General features: G+C 33.6%; 1 long non-coding RNA gene across 2 annotated transcripts; it reads right to left on the bottom strand.

The window, feature by feature from the left end:
- Positions 1-1,810: 1,810 nt before the first annotated feature.
- On the bottom strand, positions 1,811-16,699 carry LOC135288489 (uncharacterized). 2 transcript variants are annotated; one of them, XR_010351553.1, is made up of 4 exons: positions 16,561-16,699; positions 14,235-14,349; positions 7,121-7,146; positions 1,811-6,613 (listed from the first exon to the last, which is right to left on the bottom strand). It is a non-coding gene; the product is annotated as an uncharacterized LOC135288489 (long non-coding RNA). The 2 variants fall into 2 exon arrangements; XR_010351552.1 differs by lacking the exon at positions 1,811-6,613 and having other exon boundaries at positions 6,910-7,146.
- Positions 16,700-20,553: the final 3,854 nt, after the last annotated feature.

Consider the following 20,553-nt stretch of genomic DNA (forward strand, 5'->3'; position numbering starts at 1 on the left):
CCTCAATGTGCCTCTTGCTGTGTGAAGTCCTTTCGAGCAGTAACTCCCCTGCTAGCTTGAGAAGTATTACAGAATAAAGAGTTCTCAGTGTCACAGCAGGTGAGGCAACTAACAGAGACTTCAGTCCTTAGTCTCTAGTTCTTACTGAATTTTAAAGGAGCTCTTTTTTCCTTATAAAGTTATGAAAAGTTTTCTATATATAAGTACATATACACGAACCAAAAAATATATGGTGTATGAAAAATCAATTATTACTTGTTTGTTTCCTCTCTGTTCGAAGTCCATAAGGTGCTAGTCCATAAGGTCTCCAATTAAACGAACAGAATTAAGGTTGCATGGCTTTTGAATGCATTGTGCTCTTAAAAGTACATGTTGTTTTTTTTTCACATGCAACCTTTCTGAGATCTCTGGACTCCCATAATTCTCTTTCCATGTGTGATTAAACAGGATTTTGTAAGACTTTGGCTGTATTTTCCATAAAAGTTCTTCACTGCAAAATGACTTTTCCTCCCTGTTTATTCTTCATTAAGTGGTCTCAAGAGGGCTTTCTTGGCATTTCCCAGCTGTGTCAGGTATACTTTGCTTAAGGATTCTGCGCCTCTAGTTTAAACTGGCAGAACGGGACTGATGATTCTAAATTATTCAGTGCTTCTGCTACTGCTGAGTGATGATAGGTGTCAGGTATCTACCAGCATTAAACCTTGTGGCCTGGTGCTGTATTTTTCATGCATCCAGGACACCAGTAGCAGACACCTGTAAAAAATGGCTCTAACACACTAGTTTACCAGGACCCCACTGATTTCACTAGAATTTACAAGTGCTTTTTAGGTAGCTTCTCCTTTATTGCCCACTGAAATACTTTTATTTTTTACAGAGTTCTGCTGTGGAATTTTTTCTCAGTCCTCTTAACATAGTGTCTCCTGTTCTGTCAAACAAAACAGGTTTTAGAACCTGGTTAAAGAATCTGCCCAGAAGAATATTAGTTGGGATGATTGAAATCTGCTGAGAACAAAAATATTATTCCTCAGAAAACACCAGAACTTGTCATAATACAGTCACTGTTGCAATTAAAATCAAGGTGGTTTGGGAGGAGGATAGAATTTTGATTTTTGGAAACCCTGTTTGTTTTGAAAGACAGAGCAGAAAATTAAAACTGGGAAAAATTTATAGAAAAGAGGAAAAAATGAAATTACACTAAACAAAATCAGGGGTAAACATTTTTAATTATTTTGATTACAAACATGATAGAATAAACATAATTCTCTGCAATTTGCAGTTTCCTTGGTTTGAAATATGATGAGATCTTCCAGCAGCTACTGTTAGAATGAAAATCAACAGATAAATCATCAAAAGACAAATGGTAAATAGTATGTAAATGAATTTCTGAAATGTTTTTTCAGCTTAGCAGATATATTAATTATAGCCCGATTGTTGCAGTCAATAAATAACACTAGAAATATTACACATAACTGAACCAAAGCTTAAAAGATTTTTGAAGTATTATTAAAATATTTCATTTGCATATCTCTTTTGGGAAGGAATGCATAAAAAGAGTGCAAATAATGAGAAAGAAAATGTAAGGGACTCACATAGGTCTTTCCTATATCATGTACATGTTTGTCACAGTACAGTTTGCTGTAGTTTACCTATTCCAGTTTACATGATTCTCTGTTTTACCAGTTCAATAAAATTAATTATCCCTTTCCTTTCTCTGTCTGCATACTTTTTACACATTTTCCTGATTACAGTTTGTCAAATTTTCAAATAGAAATACATTAAAAAAAAAAAACAAAACATGGATGAGGCACAAAGGTGGAAAAATCGTATTTGAACAGATGCACAACACAGAGGTTTTCCAGACAGCTGGTTGGACTCAATTACACTCCAAGTCTATTAAGCCCTGATGCCTCCTGATTTAATGAGAATACATTATAAATACCAATACATTTTTGTCTGCCTTGGCAGCAGTGTGTCTATTCTTCTGTCTTGGACCTGTCATATTCTGACTAGGATGAAAATTTCTTTTAAGGCCCTTAAATTAAATCTGAGATTCTCTTGACATAATCTGCTTTCTCTTTGGCACAAAAATAATCTAGCCAGAGATTAAAGCAATGGACAGTTAATTTTCCTACAATACCAATGGACAGGATTTTTTGTAACTGAGAGCATAACTTAACTAAACAAGAGCACATAAACATGAGCATAAAAATATCTTAAGAGTGCTATGAGGATGGGGTCAGACTCTCCTTAGTGGTGACTGACAACACAATAAGAGGAAGAGGAAGAGGAAGAAACAGAAACACTAAAAGTTCTGAATACGAGGATAGTCATCTTTACTTTTAGGATGACACAGCACCAGAACAGACTGACCAAAAAGGTTGTGGAATCTCCTTCTCTGGAGATATCAAAGCCCACCTGGACACAATCATGTACAATTTGCTCGAGGTGGACTGGCTTTACTATGGGGTTTGGACTGGAACCTGTCTCCAGAGGTTCCTTTCAACTCCAAATACTCAGATTTTGTGTGATCTGATAATGGTACTGAATTTTGCAAAAAGTGGATTTTTTTAAAAGACAATTATTCTTTTGATGAGGGCCAATATAGAGGAGATAATTTATTAGGAATATATGTGTATAGCCCCACAGCTAATTATCATGTTATCTGGGGGCCTCAAATTAATGGTTCCCCATATGGAGACGGGCAACAAAGGGATCAGGTCATCATACCCAAGGCTCACATACACATTAAGTTGAACCACAAAACCACTAATTCCCCAGAGATTACTTTTTGGTCTTGTTTATGTGCTACTGAATTATCTAATTATCCACTAATCTCAATTACTTTGTCTCCTTTACAACTCTCAGAGAATGTAATTGAAAAATAATACCTGAATTACAGTGGGTGAAAGATCAAATCCATCCATTTATACAGAAAATGACACATACGATTTCTATAGATGCTTTTACCTCAGATAATACTCCAGAGATGGATAGTTATGTACTACTATTTCTGTAGCTTGGTTGAGTGGTTCTTAACATTTTGACAACATATCAACACTATTTCCCATAAGCATCAGATGTCTATGCTAAGCTTCTCTTACACCACTTACAGAAACAAGGCTGTAGGTGTTCGCTTATGTCTGTTAAAAACCTATAAGCCAGAACATTTTCCTAAATAAAATTATTTTTCAATACACCGCATTAAGGCTTTTATTATTTATTTTTGGAATAAACAAAACATTTCCCCAAAATTTCTGTACACTATGTCCAAAATTTCTTCCATTTAATTGCAATTCAAATCATTGCATAGTCTGCTGCTATATAGCAATTCAGTAGCTTTTCAATTCAGTATTAAAACAAAAAAAAAAAAAAAAAAAAAAACCAATTTTGCAACAGATATGACATTCCAGGTGTATTCTGATTGAAACTTTATGTTTTACAGAATTAGGTACTGGTATGATGAATTTGTGTACATACATACTTCCTACTAGATCATTCTATCTTTGCTCACATTAACAGATGGTTTTCTATCTTTGCTACCCCACATAGCATACATAAGATGACAATAATTATTATTGAAATTTTACCTAAGTTAGAAGAAAGTCTTAACAGAAAATCACAAAATTGGAAACAAACAGTTTCTAGCAACTTCTGGGGAAAAAAAAAGGCTTATGTCCAGATTTGAATCAGTAACTACAAATTAACTACAAATTGATAGGAGAAAAACCCCACATAATGGAGCAGTATGAAGTAGGAAATCTATAACTGAAATAAACAAAGCATTGTCAGTATTTGGGGGACATAGGTAAGGAAGCATAGATTTTGGAGGCTTTAATTTAACCCCTTACCCATAAAGTTTTTGTACAGTAATATTTATTTAATTTTATTTAATTAATTTTATTTATTTAATTTTATTAATATTAGTATTATTTAATTTTATTTATTTTTGCATTCATGGCATAAACCTGATTTCCAACTGAAAGAGCACAGAGATGATACACTTCAAAGACGAATCCTCAATGAACATAATTTGTAAAATATGATGTTCTTGTTATAAGTTACCTTCCCCTAAACTTAAAATAATTAAGCTTTTGTTGAGAGCTATTATATGTTGAAAAGAATAATTCAACCTAACCTGAGACAAATCTACACATCATCTTGACATAAGAACTCCTTTTTTGTTGTCCCCTTTTACTTCCCAGAAATCAACCTCCCTTCATTCAGTTATGACATTACCTATTTTAATGCTTCTCTATCCATATAATGAAAAACACACTGATGACAAAATCTACAAGTTCAGGAAAAAAACCACATATTTGAATGAATACTCGTATGTGGTTAAAATCACTGGAGAAATTATCTTAGAAAACAAGAACTAACATAAGTTGCTGAGAGAAATAAAGATTGCAGAAGAATCAAGTTCATGCAGGTTTTATTTCAATAGGAAATTATCTCTGCTTTGGAATAGCATTTAAAAATCCAAGGTATGAAATGGAAAAATTTGAGTTTGTCATAATTGATCACTTATCTTAGGCCCTACATTTGCTTCCACCAATATCAACAGTAGAACTTTTTATTTGGAACTTTTTGTATAGATTTGTTTTAAATATAAAATTTGCTTGCACTCATATATCTCAAAACACAATTATGGAATTTTAGCTACAGCATAGATATTTCCTATTTTAATGTAAACATGGTAATTTTATTTGATATAAAAAATTAGCCTACACAGAATTATGTGTAATTAACGCAGAATTGTTTAGCTTAATAGAACTGCAGAAGCATTCAATTAGCATATTTAGATTCTTAAAAAGCTTCACATACATACCCTTGGGTATTTTTCTTTGATAGGTCTTTCTAAGATTATGGATATTCATATGAGAATGAGATGTTTGCATAAGAATCAAAGGTATTACTTCCCCACACAGTATTAAAACGACTATTGGTTTTACTTTATCACACTTGCTAGCTTGAATATTATATTGCAGGGACATGCTTTAGTTTTCTGGTTTTCTTTTGCTTATTTCTAAGAATCTGTTTAAAAATGAGTTCCAGATTATCTGTATTGTCCTCATGCCAGGAGTTTTCATAATGAATATACATTTAATTACAGAAACAAAAATATCTTTCCCTCATCAGGGTTCAAAATATTACAGTACAGACTTGCAGGCTAAGGACACTTCATAGTTCACAGTTAGTTGCATTGTGTCTTTATTAATATCTAAACACTGTAGAATGGTTAGTGTAAAAGAAAAGATATAAATAAAAGTGATTTCATGACTTAAGGGGAAAAAGTCAAGAGTATGTTTTAAAAATGAACTCTTCTGTTTGGAGATAAAAACATTTGTACCAAAAAGAATATGAACATCAAGTTTGAAAGCTTAATCAGGAATGATTATCTTACTTCTGCAAACACTTCACTGCAGAATTTTGACACTCCAAGTGATTCATGACTACCCTAGCAAGAGGTGTGTGAAATCATTTAAATATGCCTAAGTATAATTTATGAAGCAATTGCGTGGAGAAACAGATTTCAGGACTTATTAGACACTGTACAGAGATATTGGGGTTTTTTTTTGTTATGTTTGATACCCAGTGCCAACATTTCAACTGCAAATATTCCTCAAAGCCCCCAAAAACTGACATACAAACGAACAGATGTATCAGCATATCTTTGGATAAATTTGTTATGCCACCAGAGTGTTATCTTCCTCTTCATGATTGTATTGTCACTTACTCATCCAATTTCTTTCATGATTCAAAGAATTCATACCAATAAATATCATTACAAGATACGATTTACACATTTAAAACTAACTAAATCATTTCCTTACATTGCTGTCATGGTGTAACCCCAAACATCAACTAAGAACTAGAGAGCAACTGACTGACCCTTCCTGTCACCGTGATATTTTATGAAAAATCCACTGCTAGGATTTTTCCCTCCTGAGAGCTGAGGGCCTCAGGAAAGAAATGTAAACAATAACTATCTGCTGTTGGGAAATGCAACAGGTGCATCTTCCATTGGTCCATGTGGATTGTTCTGACTTGATGACCAATCACAGCCACCTGTGCCAAGGCTGTGAGCAGTCACAGGATTTTGTTATGCATTCTATTCTATTCCTGTTCTTTCCAGCCTTCTGATCATTCTTTCTCTCTTTCTTTTAGTATAGTTTTAATGTAGTATTTTAATACAATATATAAGATAATAAATCAGCCTTCTGAGAAAATGGAGTCAAGCCTCGTGTCTCCACACACAGGGAGTTACCAACAACTTCCCTGATGGGATGGGACAGAGAATAATAAGAATAAAAATGAGAAAGCTTGTGGGTGGAGCAAAATACAGTTTAATAAGCAAAGCAAAGCAAAGAATTCATTCACCACTTCCCATGGGCAGGCAGGTCTTTGATCATCTCTAGGAAACCATGGCTTTCCATCATGTGTAATGTTGACTTAGGAAGACAAACATCATCACTTCAAACATCCCCCTTCTCCTTCTTTTTCCCCCAGCTCTATATGCTGAACATGATGCCATGTGGTCTAGAATATTCCTTCAGTCAGTTTTGGTCAGCTGTCCTGGTTAAATCCCCTATCAACTTCCTCAGCATCCTCACTGGAGGGATGGAGTGAGAAGGAGTAAAGGTTTTGACTCAATGTAAGCCCTCCTCAGCAGTAACAGAAACATCCTTCTTTTCAGCACAAGTCTATAATATAGCCCTATAGTAGCTACTGAGAAGAAAATTAACTGTGCCCTAGCCAAAATCAGCACTTCCAGATCTGTCTGTAATTGTATTTTTTAAAGTGTCTCAACTCTCCTTCCTTTTCTTTCTTTTCTGATGTATTGTATATAACTACAGAATCAAAGCACTAGTTTTTAAAGCTCAATGTCATTTACACATTTCAGAAACATGAGAAAAATGAGTAAGTTTTGTTTTATTAACATATCTTTCTCTCCCAAGAGACAAAGTCTGATTCAGAATTACAAAGTTACTTGGGGGGAAAAAAGAACATTTTGTAATTACACGAATACTTGGTTTGATCTGTGAAACTGAATTAGTAAAAACTAATGATAACTTTACAAAGGAGTCAAAATGAAAGAGTAAATTCCAAACCTTCTCACCATAGCTACAAATCACATGAAAAGACCTGTAAAACAGAAAAGTAACATAAAAATGAGAGTCAATTTGCAAATAATAATTTCACAGCAATGCCGATAAATACATTTCTATCAAAAACTAATATATTTATCATTCTTACTTCTGATTCAAGTGGAAAAAAATCCTAATATTTTCTGCATAGAAAATTAACAAGACCAGAGCTTGGCAGTATCAGGTTAGACAAAGTCCATGTGGTCTAGTTCCTACAGCCAAAACAACATCTGTGTACACCACTCCCAAAATTTTCTAAATTAATTTGAAATTATATTTTTAAATACACTGAAACTTCTAAGTTCTCAAAGGAATATTTAGATCATTTCTTTAGGATATCAGCATATGTGAAAGAGCCAAGTGTAGGAAAGGTCAAAGTATGCTAAGAGCAGACCAGTTATAAAGGAACAGCTGGACAAATATGAAGTTGATGACAAAGACATTACAGCAGCTCCTTCAAATGACAAAAAATAAGTAAAATTCTATAACTCTTTTGTTATATGATACTGTCAGATATCACAAATATGGATAAATTTGAATAAAGACAAAAGTTTCGATAAAGGAGCCCACACAAAGAAAAAATAAAGGAAGCAAATAAATGGTAAACAAAATTAGCTCTACAAATATCAGAAATAAAACAAACAAACAAACACCTCTAAAGAACAAAACAAAAAAAACTTAAATAAAATAAAAATAAAACCAGCTGGTGTTAAATGGTGAGTACTAGCATTCTGGGAGAAACATAATTTTATTCCTCAAAGTTATGCAAAAAAAAAAAGAAAAGGTGTCAAAGGCATCAGCAGTGAGGTTAGGTCTCCAGAGAGAATTTTCTGCTATAAAAAGAAACCCAGAGCAGTAACAGGGAAGCAAAATCTCAGTATTGAAGGGTCAGTCAAGAGTCATTAACAAGGCATCCTCTTTCCTCCACTCTGCCAAAAAAAATCCTTGCGCTCAAACACATAAACCACCTATAGAAACAGGTCTATAAGAGGTCTGTTTATCTCTAGCCAATGTTTTGTTTATCTCTATTTATCTTTTAAATGAGAAAGGATTCCAACATGAATTATAAAATTGTTGCTCTATATTTTATATTGTAGCATGTATTTTAAAGGAAAGCTGAACACTAAGCCGCCTTGTTGAGATATTTCTTAGCCTAAGATTAGTATACAGATGAAGCTCTGTACAGTGTACCAAACTTACACAGAAAATTTATTTGGGAGATTGGAAGAAGAAATGTTTTAAATTCTTGAGATTTCTGAGTACAAGTCACAATTTCAACTTGTTAAAAAACTAATTTTTCTGCAATCCATTGAGAAAGCTCTACTTCCATTTTACTGCGGAAAATTTCAAGAATTAATGTGCAGTATAAACCTTTGAAGAATGAGGAAAATTTATAGAAATATCAGACTAGATCAATAATTGAAGGTAAGCTCACAGATTCTAATGAAATATCGATAAATTTGCAAAGCTGCATTTCTTATCTTCTTATAGGCAATTTTGGATGGCAGTCAATATTAAGTGCTGAATGAGGAGATTTCCATCATCTGATTAAGGCTGATTTAAATATTTGGAAAGTAAGAGCCCAGTTTGTCCTCCTGTCTTAGATCTTCAAGATCACAAAGGCCTGTAAACTTTACATTATGCTGGGAAGGGGATCCAACTGCATCTGTGTGCATTACTTTAACTGAATCACTTGAAAATATAAAGGCCAAATTATTGGCCTCTAACATATCATCATCACTTGTGTAACTTATGTAAAGAGTGAGTTTAATTGCTGAAAAGATCAGATGCCAAACACCAAGTTACAGTTCCTTACTGAACAGATGGGAAAGGTTATGGTATTTGAATATTTCATTATTAGTGAGACAGGTCACATAACAAGCCATAAATCATCTGTTTACAGGCACTTTGCTCGATGTAAAAAATGAGGGGTTTTTGTTTTTCCACCTTGAAAGTTTTCATCACTTACAAAGTCAGCAATTTCCATACTGAAAATATCATTAATGCTCAAATTATTTCTCAGAGCAAAGAGACATGGCAGGTGATGACTCATGCCTAGGTTTTGTTTAAGGACACTTATTAAATAACATATTTACTGATATTTCTCACATACCTTGTAACTAGATATGTAAAATGAAAAAATCATGGGGTCTTTTTCAGAGTGCATGGGCATGTGGGTATCCTACAGCACCCTGCCTCTGAGAATTAAATGTCCCCTTATCAGAGAAATGAAGCATTGCACAAAATATATGTATTCTAATTTTAAAAGAAAATTCAGTAAAACTGATTACTATGCAATTTTGTAATACTTTTGTAGTAATTTAATAAAGAACAACTCAGGTTACCATCTAGTTATAAGCAAAATGTCTCTGATTCTTTTAGTGGCTTGTAGCAAAAAACAGTTACCAACTCTGAGTAATTAAGCTCGACCACAAAGAAGGTGTAAATTTTGAAGGAGGAGAAATTTTCCTTGCACCAAGGACAGAGATTAGAAAAAAAAGCCAAAAAGTAATATGACCATGTATTCTCAAACAGAGCTCAATTCTTAGGGCCCCATTAGCATCCTGACAATGTCCAATTCTGCTCTAATCCCCATCTAGAAGGATAAAGTTAATTGCATTGGGAACTGACCATTTGATTTGTATTTTCACTATATGTGATTCCTCACCCTATCACCCTCAAGCTGAACAATCCTGTCATTGCTCATCCTAACTTACACTCACAGGAAAGATGGTAGTAGCATAATATTGCATCATGTGTGGCTCACTCCCATAGAAAGCATACGTATCCATTTATACTTTTACTATTGCCTAGGGTTAACACTGAGAAAATGTATTAATACTTTTTATCCTATTACTTTTTTTAAGCTTTTGAAAGAAAAATAATAATGTTAGTATATCACAGAAAACTTGTACCAAGAAAAATTTAACACACATATACTAGAAAATAAGAAAACTAATGCACAAAGGCTGTTACCAAGCTTCAGCTATATATCACCAGAAAGCTGAAATGGGGAAGGATCTGAAAGAGAGCATTTAAAATATAGAAAAGCTACAAGCTATGGATAGTAAATTTAGGAACATAAAGATTTTCTGTCATCAGCCAAGAGAGAAGAGATAAATCAGTTGAGCTCAATCTTTTATTAAACCAATGATTTATCCTTTGACATCTGATCTGTGCTTTCATTTCACTTTTTCATACTTATTCAGGGGGTTATTTTTAATAATATTAAAATAAAGTAGCTCTGAAAAATAAAAAAAAATTCTTTGACTCTGTAAAACCCCCAAATCTTGAGCCATAAATAATCTTCCTTCCTAAACCAGACCCTTTCCTCCACATCATAGCCAGAGATTCAATAACACAATGGACTGAAAGTAAGAACTTAATGAAGAAAATGTACCATCAATGTACCAGTTTTGAGTTATAAATAGGAATGAGATACAGTGAGAAGAATACTGATAGAAAACAGAAGCTATTAAGTGGGCAAAATGTTTCCACTTCAAAAGAAATCACAGAACTAGATCTACTTTGGACTCCTACCAAATCTGTGTTGTGAAAAGAACTACAAACTGCGTGTCATATTATTTAGCTTGATTTAAAAAAATAACCCAAAAAACCCCCCCCAAAAAAACCCACCAAAAAAAAAAACCAAACAAAAAAAAACTTTAAAAAAATTAAGTTTTTTTTAAAACAGGTAGATGAGATTTTAGATTTTCAAGGTCTCTTTCCCTTCTCATGTTAATTTTCTTCTTGTCAATCTTTTTTTAAGTCTTACATAAAATTCTTTATATATTCATCACAATATTTTATGAAGTAAGTGGTGAGGAAAAGGTGAACTCTTCAGAGTTAAAACCAACAATTTTTTCAGATAATTTAAATATCTGCATCCTGACAAAGGTTCAAACTCAATTCAGAAAGTGAAATCTCTTTTGGGACCTTTGGAAATCATGGTTAAGACCTTTGATTTCCATAATCCTGTGAGTTATATGAAACCTATTGATTCTTTTTTGCCTTTCATGGCTGATGGATGAGACAACACAGAATCCCAAAACAGGAGGAAAGACATGGAACTGCACACATAGCTCCCTTAGAGTCCTTCAGCATGTTCAGAAGGCATTGCTTCAGGATAACCCTCTCTAGCACGACTCAAACTATCATACTTATAGCAATTTGACCGAATGTACAAGAGGTAGAAAAGGCAAAATACTCATGAAATAAATCAAGGGATGAGATTCACTTAATGTACTATATACAACTTAAAGAATATTTCCCCAAATATTTTAATAACGTGAGATTTCCTCAAGGAAATGCATCCAATTATCAACTCAGCTCTTAAAATATTTTCCTTATATCTCACAGTCATATGAAAAGACGTCAATATCTTGGAACCAGCAGAAATCTATTAATTTGTAGAAAAGTGAAAAACATCTCACCTCTCATTTAAAAGTGCTCCACTAAACTAATAACAGAGAAGTCTATTTTGGATATTTTATTATACATTTCTATGGGTTTTGGTTACTATCATCCTCTTTTATATATGTATCTCCTGTAGTAGAGGCAACTAAAGAGTTTCTTCACTCTAAGTGTAGTTTGAATAAATGTTTCTATGTTACCCCATAGAATGACAAAGGCATAATTTAACTAAAGAGAGAATGGTTTTCTACATCTTTAGCAAAAAGAGCACTAAGATCTGTTCTCTGATATAGTGCTCTTCTTTTTTGCCATTTTACTAATATACAACATTTAATGCCAAAATCAGAATGATCAAAACATGCCGTGAACATCAAATACTGCTGTAAGAAAAAAAGGCAGTGTAATATATTTGACTTTCCAACCTACAAAATACTAAGAGAAGAACAACAAAAATGATTAAAATATTGGAAGCAACTGAATGAGAGTGTTTTTTCTACCTTCCCGCATGTGACAACCTAGCTGCTTCTCCTGGCATTAGACCTACTACATCTGTATAAAAGCTATAGCCTTAATCCCAGCAGTTTCTTGAAAGATAACTTGGTTTTCATATTTTAAGTGGGACCACAGAAGAAGATACTGAATTTTAAAATCAAATGTGTATACATTTTACTAAATTTTATCAAAGCTGATTTTAAATACAAGTTTATGGAACACTAGACGTGGAATAATATTAAATATTGGAGAGAAGAAGTTACATTCTGCATGTGCATTTGAAAAAGTTGCCTAGTCAAGTGTAACAGAAACTTCAGCAAAACCTTTTTCTATAGCCATATCCAGTTTCCAGAGCCTCATGTATTTGCCTGTACAACCATTTCTGGGAAATGGTGCTACAGCTGACAAACCACACAATATGAACCAAACTGAGCTCTTAGTTTAAAGCTGCCAGTCAAAAGCCACAGTAATTTTATCCGATTACAAATAAGTATATGAATTAAAGAATGGAAGTAAAGTCATCCTTAATTTCCTTCTGATAATTTTACTTCTATTTTACTTATGAAATGGAAGAGGATTTGTAAAGTTATGACTCTATGCATAGTTTAAAGTTATTTACTCCTACAGTAAACATTTCTTGACAATAGTAAACTTGAATTAGAATGAACATACAAAAAACACTTTTAAATTTTGCTGAACTAAAAAATATTATGGTTTTCCAAACTAACCCATCATCTAGAGAAAACTCAAGGTCAAATAAGGCAAATGTAGTTAGCGTTCATATTTAATTATTTTTGCTTTCAATTTTCTTAAGAAGCTTACGGTTTGTTTTGAAATTTGAAAAAAAAGTTTTCTATCATTTTGACTAACATCCTAATATTTAACTCAAACAGTCAATAGAAGCCATGTGAATTAAGAGTGATGCCATGGTTTTTCTATTTTTGCTTTTACATATTCTCTGTCTTCTTTACACATATATTCACAGCCTGTTATTGTATTAATAGCTAGTTCCAGTACTCTTCCCTACCTTTTCCCTAGGCAGAAAGATAAAACAAATTCCAGAGCTCCAAGCCCCAGGGTGTACAAGGTATCCTGTCATGGTGCTTCCTGGGAACCAAGGCTGAAAAACAGCTCTCCAAGGCACATTTGCATAAACCAAGTTTAATTTCCATTTGAGGAGGGATGATTTACCGAGGGTTGAACCGGGGGTAATTAAATCACAACTCGGGCTCCTAATTGGTGATTTTTGTCCATTATGCTAATTTGCTAAACTTATAAAACTGTATTCACCCTGTAGTGGACCTTTTCCCTATCTACCCCTGAAGGCCTACAATAAAGGCCAGTCTTTATATTACCTCCTATACTAATATTATCCTGAAAGTGGGTTATTTCTAGGTTCTTTAAGCTATCAAGAGAACTTTGCAGAACCACATGGTGAAATTATAACTATATAAATTCAAGAATCAGATAAATTACAAATCACTGTTTTCTATGTCCTTCAGTTTCTTGCCTATGAATTTGGTCTGTGAGCCACTTTCTATATCAATAGATATATCTAATAGATAATACTATCAACAATGTTATATCAATAAGATTTCAGGACAAACATTATAAATATTTTCAAACTTCAATGGTATATCATTGCATTGATATTTATTAGCATAGCTCACTGATAATTGAAGATACTTAAAAATAAATGCAAATGCATTTAGCTTCATAACTTATTAATGTGCTTCGAGCCAGGATGCCTCACAGTACCTCCATCTTTTTCACTTACTACAGCCCATGCTGTGGTTAATATCATCTTGAATACTAAAATACAGAACTGATATAAAAAAAATTTCTTATTTCCATAATGTTAAATCCAGAAATGCAAGACACTCTCTTAGGGATTCTTTGGTTTTACCACTTCTTTTAATTCACAGTGTTTCATTAAAAAATAAAACAAAACAAAACCAAAAAAAAATTTGGGTTGGAAGTGACCTGAAAGATCATCTACTTACAATGCTTCTTCCATGAGCAGGGACATGTTTCACTAGACAAGCTTACTCAGAGTCTCATCCAACCTGGCCTTGAACACTGCCGGAGATGGCCCCTCCACAATTGCTCTGGGCAACCTGTTCCAGTACCTCATCATGCTCACAATAAAGAATTTCTTGCTAATAACTAGTATAAATTTACCTTTCAATTTGAAGCTTTACCCCCTTGCTGTGTTACTACATGCCCATGAAAAAAGTGTCTCTTCATCCTTCTTGTAGCTGCAATGAGATCTTCCTGAAGCTTTCTCACCTCCAGGCTGAAAAAATCAATTGTCTCAGACATTCCTCATAGGAGGGGTGTTCTATTCCTCTAATCATCTGTGTGCACAGATCATTGTCCTTCCTGTGTTAGGGACCCAAAGTTGCGAGGCGGGGTCTCGCCAGAGCAGAGGGAGAGAATTCCCTCCCTCACCCTTCTGGCCATGCTGCTTTGGATGCATTCCAGGAAACAACTGGTTTTTTGGGTTGCATCTGTACATTGTTGTATCATGTCCAGCCTCTCATCCACCAGCACCAGCAAGTCTTTCTCATCAGGGCTGCTTTTGGTATGTTTATCCCTCAGCCTGACACTGGGGGTTGTCTCAACCCCCAGTGTCAGGCTGAGGGATAAACATACCAAAAGCTGCACTTGATCTTGTTATACGTCATAAGATTCCCCTGGATCCTTTGTCAAGTTTATCCACATCCCTCTGGATGGCATCCTGTCCTTCAGACATGTCAGCTACACCACTCAGCTTGGGGTCATCTGCAAATTTTCTGAGGCTGCACTTGATCCCTTTGTCTATGTCATTACTGAAGACATTAAATGGCACCAGTTGCAGTAGAGACCCCTGAGGGACACTACTTATCAATGATGTCCACTGGCACTTTCAGCTGTTGTCCACTAATCTCTGGACTGACCATCCAACAAGCTCCTTATCCACCTACTATTCCACTCATCAAATTCATCCCTCTCTAGTTTAGAGAGAAGGATGTTAAAGGGGACCATGTGAAAGGCCTTACAAAAGTCCAGACAAATTTAATCTGTAAGCCTTCACTTGTCCAGCAATATAGTCATCCCATTACAGAATGTCACTAGGTTAGTTAGACAGGACTTGTTTTGGTGAAATTATATATAGGTATATTAAAAAATATAAAACTCTTGACTGTATTCCTAAGCAGTACGCATGAAGACTTGGGCCCACTTGATGCTGTTTCAGTTTTACCTTATTAAGGGATTTTTTTCTATTATTTTTTTGGCTTTTAAAATTTTGTTATTAAATCTCCAGGTTTCAATTTTAATATTTAATTTCTAGTTTAATATCTGATTTTATTTTTTTCAAATCAACAGCAATAAGCAATCTTAGAAGACAACTGTTATCTTAATCCTTTGATAAAAGGTACTCATGATGATGTGGAAATACATAATAAATGTGATTTAGAATTTAAGTACCCTTGTGTTCAAACAAAAAAGTTTTGGAGTTGGAAAAAGTATAAGAACAATACAAACTTAAGTGCATTACTAAGAGTGAAGGCAGAAAACATCAATTCATTGGGCTGAAGTCAGCAAATCTGTTAAAACAAAATTATACAATGAAGTATCTACAATGAGAAGAAAACTTGTCAGTGACCCATCAAAACACGGATTTTCTTTACATTTACCATATTCCTTTATATTATCTCCAGAGCATAACTGAAAATGCTTGCAGAAGCCATGCATAATAAGTTCAGTGTGCATACTTGTTCACAAAATAAAATTTTACGTCTGTCCCTCTCGCATTCCAAGTAGATTTTGCCTGCAATCACTACTAACTGCTTTTTCTTATATGATAAGATTAGGTTAATTGTATATTATGTGTGTGTATGTATGTGTATAAGTGTATAAATGTGTATATTATTGTCTGTTCACCATTTCTAGTTTGAACGGATTCTTGAAACAACTAGGATTTTTTTTCAAGACAAACCTGTGTATGTGAAAATCTCTCGCATGTGCTTTGACACATTTATTTAATAAAATCATGGTATTGTACTAATTTTTTTTTTAAATAAACTCAAGGCTACATAAATATTAGCTGATTTATTACATCAATATCTACGCTATCACAAATGGTTTTGTGATATTTTCATTGTCAGATACATTAATCTGTAACTACACTAAAGGTCATGCTACGGTGTGCATGCTATGCTGGAACTTACCTGTTGATAGTAGACCAAAATTTATCAAAGCAGGAGAAAATTTACAGTCTTATTTTTTGTATGAACTAGCATTAATTTTCAATACAGCGACTGATTGAACAGCATTCGTATTGAAACACAACTCTACAGTGCTTATACAGTAGTGTTAGCCTCTTCCTCTATGGTAGCTGTTGAAAATATTATTTGAGATTTGATCTCAAGATGACTTTCTGACTCATTTTTCCTGATAAATTGTAGAACCAGATTAGCAGGTCATACTTTAAGCCAGTATGTCCTGTCCACCCCTGTATTACCTTCATTTGGAAGATTTTATGTAAAATTAGTTCACCAATACAATAGGGGTTTTGCATATAGCTATTGAGAAGGTTTTATGTAAGACTTATTATTTCAAAGGAAAACAGCAGAAATAGGGCAGTTAATTTTTACAGTGACACACATATACATATACTAGAATGAAATTAAAAAGAATGTCAGGAGCACCTGTTCCAATATGACCCTCTGTGACATAACAGTAGTGATGGAGGGAGTGGGATGTACAGGACTTTTTCTGACTCCTACAACAAAAGCACAGAAGACTGACAAGTTCACTGAGAAACACCTGTAAGGAAACATTCTCTGTTCTCAGTGTAGCACTGATAAAGTGTTGTTACAGACAATCAAAGCCTCGCACATTATATTCAAACTGGAGTGGGAATTGATTGCATGTTTTAATACTTGGCAATGGATTAATTTTTGCCACATTGTTTTTACTTACGAACAATCATTCTTTTGGCTAATATATTTTTTGCAAGAGTTTGTCTTGCCTTTATTTCAAGCACTCCTAAAGTTCTGGAATGCTTTTCTTTTCTACTAATAATAAAATAAGTGAAAGTGCATACATTACAGAGCAAAATTTGGTTATTTCAAACCTTTTCTTGAAAATCAATGAATCTATGGCTGTGCATATTTAAGGAGCTTGGTCAACAATAACAGACAGCAGTAGGCCCCAAAATAATATATTCCAGGATGCTCTATAGTGCAGGAGGGCAGAGATGGGGGATTTATAAATTTATTTGACGTGAAGAAAAGGAAGATTCTTTTATCCATTAATCGGACTGGCTTCTATAAGAAACAGGTTGAAATAAGAGACCAACTACATTCCTCAGCTGAACAAGGAAAACTTGTTTTCTTGGCATCTTGCTGAACAGCTCAGACTTCAGTTCATTTCATGTTTGCAGACACATTTCTAATACATTGCTAGACAATATATTTCTGTTCTCACTCTTATTTAAGCATATGCTTAGCTGGGCTTCTCTCCTCCACTGCCTAGTCCCTGGGGAAAAAAAATTGCTCATTTACCTTACTCTACCTAGCCTAGACTGGGTATGACATTTTTTCCCTTCTATTAAATAGAACAAAGAGAATAAAAAATACTATTATGGCAATACAAATTTTTAGCACTAAAGAAATCTGACTTTAAAATTAATTTGCAATTGAAAATATCATCTTGCTGGATCTAGAACTTAAGTTAACCGAAACCAAAATCTTTGAAACGTAATTCCTTATGACCTCAGGCTAAAAGTCCCACTGAACAGCAGGCAGGAGAATTTTGCTCAACTGCAGATAACTAAATTGCTCAGAAATCTACTGAGAGAGCAAAAACATATTTCTCCTCTTGCAGAGGGAAACCTCTACAATTCTAAAGTGTTATTTCCTAGCACAACATATTTAAGAAATTCAATAGAATCTGAGGAAGAGACAGAAGGAGGCAAAAGACCTTTCACTGCACCACAAAGATCATTAAAGGAACCAATTGCATAAATGAACCGAAGAATTAATCACTGACTTGTTTTTTCCATTTACATTATGACCTGTGTGCTTTATTAATGAGGGAATAATAGCATGAACCCTCCTTGTAACAAGTGGACACCTCAAGATGACCAAAATTAAAGCAGTCTTCATTACTCTCTTTTCATTATATTTATGGGTATCATCTAAAAGCATTTGAGATACAAGGTAAAAAATTACTCACTTATACTGTCAATATTTCTAAGTGTTATGTGCTGATTTATTTTTTTGTAATATTGTCCCTAGAGAAAAATATCAGAAGTTCATCCTTCTCAAGTGCAAAATACAAGGAAAATTTCAAGAAGACCTTTTGCAGTTTGTGGTTTTGTTTTTTTTCCAGAAGAAGAAAACAATTTTATCCTATTTTTAACCATATTTCATTGCACTGTAAAGCTCTGTCAGTCAGTTATAATGGAAACTATTAGGATGCCAAATGGAGGATTATCTTGTCCTGACTATGATCTTTGCAAGCATCATAAGTAAAGGAACCTTATAAAACCAAAGATACTGCTTTCTTTCAAGGACCCCAACATCATTTAGAAAGGAAAATAAAACAAAACAAAAAGATTTTGAAAGACATTTTTATATCTAGGTCTTAATTGATCTAAGTTTTCTATTACAAATGAAATTCCATGTTGTGTAACACAGCATTTTACAAGCTTTATATGAACAACCCAATTATTTGCAAAAGCAAGAGAGCACACAAAAGCTGAATTTTTTAAGCTAATGCATTTAGTTCATTGTAATCTGAAAGCATCTGGAGGGAGCACTTTTGCATTATAGGAAATTTATTTTAGATTTGTTGGGATTGCAAAAAGCTTTGTGCTGTTTATAAATATTTAGTTCTTGACAATGATTACTGGCCTTTACCTAATGTGCTCTGAGGACACAAGGTTCCAAAGTGCATGTTATAGTGCTGGAATACAGGTGGTTGGAAAACTACAAAAACAGTGCAATGCTTGTATTTAGTTCCAGTCAGCCCAGAATGAGAAACATGAACATTTTACAGTGGTGCAGTATTACATTCTTACAAGTAAATTATTTTAATTTTCTCCAAACTAAGAGAGCTAAAACATTACAATTAGTAAAACAAGGGGGGAAAAATCATGATGAGTGCCTTCTGTACTGCATCTCTTTTTTTTCTGTCAACTTTTCACATTCCTATACTTTGATATAACACTTTAACAGTAAGACTTGGTCTAAAATTAGATTTTTATATAACATTCTAGCATAAATAGCCAGTGTGATGCATCAAGAATATTTTGAAAGTGCAACTAGCTGGTAATTAAGAAAACAAAGAGTGAGCTGTGGTAAAATTCTGTGATTATTGCAAGATGGATATATTCTTGCAAAATAATGTAGGGCAATTATATTTGAATCAAAGAGGAAATTCAGAACTTTTAAAGTATTTTTTTTAACTTATCTAATACAAATTTATGCTATGGTACAGAAACATTTTAAATTAGAAATTCCTGTAGGTAAGAGTTTTCAAAATCACTAGAAATTTTTAAGTTAATATATGCTCTATATACCTATAGCAGTACAGCAATTCTGTATAAAAATCCTTGTATGTAATACAAGGATTCAAAAAAGGTAGAATTTTACTTCTGTTGACTGAATCTTCTATTGATTTTGCAAGATAGAATATAGTTGTTTAAACAACGTAAAATTTGTACAGTTAAAAATAGTTAATGCAGTCTACTAAACTATAATTTTTGTGGTAAATATTCTTAAACATAATATTGAAGAAGATTAAAGAAAATGTGGCCATCTCTACTACTAAAGAAACTGTCTTTCAATCAGGTCAATATTTGCAGACCAGAATAGATCGCAACCACTTACTTCATCTCCTGCCTACATTTATAACTGAAGTATAAAGGTATTCACTTCTTTTTTTTTTTTTTTAAATTTGCTTGTAGTGTCACCAAGCATCAAATGATGTACTCTGGGAAAAAGGCCAAAAAATTTTAATTCCCACATGAACAATTCTGGCATCCAGATTCTGAGGCAAATACAGCAAAATTATGCAATTCCTGTGTAATTAAGGAGCCATATCTCCTAGTTTCTATGCACAGGAAGGTGGATGCACTGAAGAAGAACTCAAGAAACAAAGTATGACAAACAATGGGCAGTTTAGAAATCCATAGCACTCTAAGAATTAATAACTTCCCTAATACTTTGTGATCTTGAGCATATTAAAACCAATTAAATACATCAGAATGTTGCAAAAGTCACCTCAAAGTAAGCATGACAAGGACTTTTAAATGATAGAACAGTATATTTCAAATATTTTTAGTGTAGTCTGCCACATGCAAAATTACAGTATATTCCCATTACACAGAAACAGAAAAAATGAGGACAGTTATCACTTAAGCCTACAGAAAAAAATTTAGGAAACAGCACTTTTACAGAAAATCCTGATTTTTTTTTTTTTTTTTTTTTTTAGACCTGTGATTAAA

The sequence above is a fragment of the Passer domesticus genome, chromosome 1, assembly GCF_036417665.1.
Source record: "Passer domesticus isolate bPasDom1 chromosome 1, bPasDom1.hap1, whole genome shotgun sequence".
Taxonomy (NCBI): Eukaryota; Metazoa; Chordata; class Aves; order Passeriformes; family Passeridae; genus Passer; species Passer domesticus.